A 1,355-nucleotide genomic window follows, 5' to 3' on the forward strand; every position below is an offset into this window, starting at 1 on the left:
AGCTTTTCAGTTCACAGTCTGCGGTGTGCATATAAACAATGGCTTAACACCAACACATGTGTTCACATAAAAAAAAGCAAGATTTCAGGGTGATGCGTCATTTAACAGGTGGACTGCACACTACAAACTTAAAGTTTAATCAAATCCATTCAAAAGAAACTTCTTATTACAGAAATGGATGAAGAGATGCTGAGTTTGGGAGTAGAGAACAAACAAAGTTCATAAAAAAAAGCAGTTTTGAATGATCCTTGTTATCCCTGTTACAAAAATCTACCACAAAAAAAAAAAAAATTGGGGCTGAAACTGAACGTATGCTGGATGATGGTGGGATTTTTTAATGTGCCACATTAAATTAAGCGTTCACAGGGTTCATACAGGAATGAGTGACACTAATTTAATGCTATTTTAATGCTATTAGAAATTATTTTAATGCCATCAACAAGTATCATGTACACAAGTTATTAGTGTACATGAAATATGAAGGAGCTGTAAGCACAGTTCCATGACTCCTGTATGTATGTAAGCACACACACACACACACACACACACACACACACACACACACACACACATATATATATATTTTTTTTCTAGCGTTTTCTCCGCCTCAAGCTTCCTTTCCGAACATACGGCTTTATGATCAGTTTCACGCAAATTAATAGCAATATAATATATCTGACGAAATTGTTTTTCTAAAAATTTTTTATTAAAGAATTATAAATGCCACGATAAACATATTTTGTTAATTTTAGTGCCAATTTAGGCCTTAATAAAAAAAAAATGAATTGTAATTATTTTTAATGATCCTCGGAAACCCCGTTTCATTTCCACATGTTTTGCTGCTTTTGAATTTAATCAGTAGATCGTAGAGCGGAGTGGATGGGAGCCACAGCGGCGGCTATAGGCTTTGCTTTGCGCAGATGGTCTGGAGCGGAGCGCGCTCCAGACTATCTGCACAAAGCAAAGCCTACAGCCGCCGCTGTGGCTCCCGTCCCCTCCGCTCTGAGTTCCTTGGAGATCGTAGAGGGCATGCGCGAGATGAACCAGGGTTTCAGAGGATCATTAAAAATAATTACAATTCATAATTCTTTTTTTAAATCAAGGCCTTATTTGGCACTAAAATTAATTAAATATGTTTATCGTGGCATTTATGATTCTTTAATAAAAATGTTTATAAAAACAATTTCGTCAGATATATTATATCGCTATTAATTTGCGTGGAACTGTTTATAAAGCCGTATGTTCGGAAAGGAAGCTCGAGGCGGAGAAAAAGCTAGAGAATATATATATACGTATATATGTGTGTGTGTGTGTGTGTGTGTTTACATACATACAGGAGTCATGGAACTCTGCTT

Source organism: Cyprinodon variegatus, unplaced genomic scaffold (genome assembly GCF_000732505.1).
Source record: "Cyprinodon variegatus isolate N-32 unplaced genomic scaffold, C_variegatus-1.0 Scaffold1341, whole genome shotgun sequence".
NCBI lineage: Eukaryota > Metazoa > Chordata > Actinopteri > Cyprinodontiformes > Cyprinodontidae > Cyprinodon > Cyprinodon variegatus.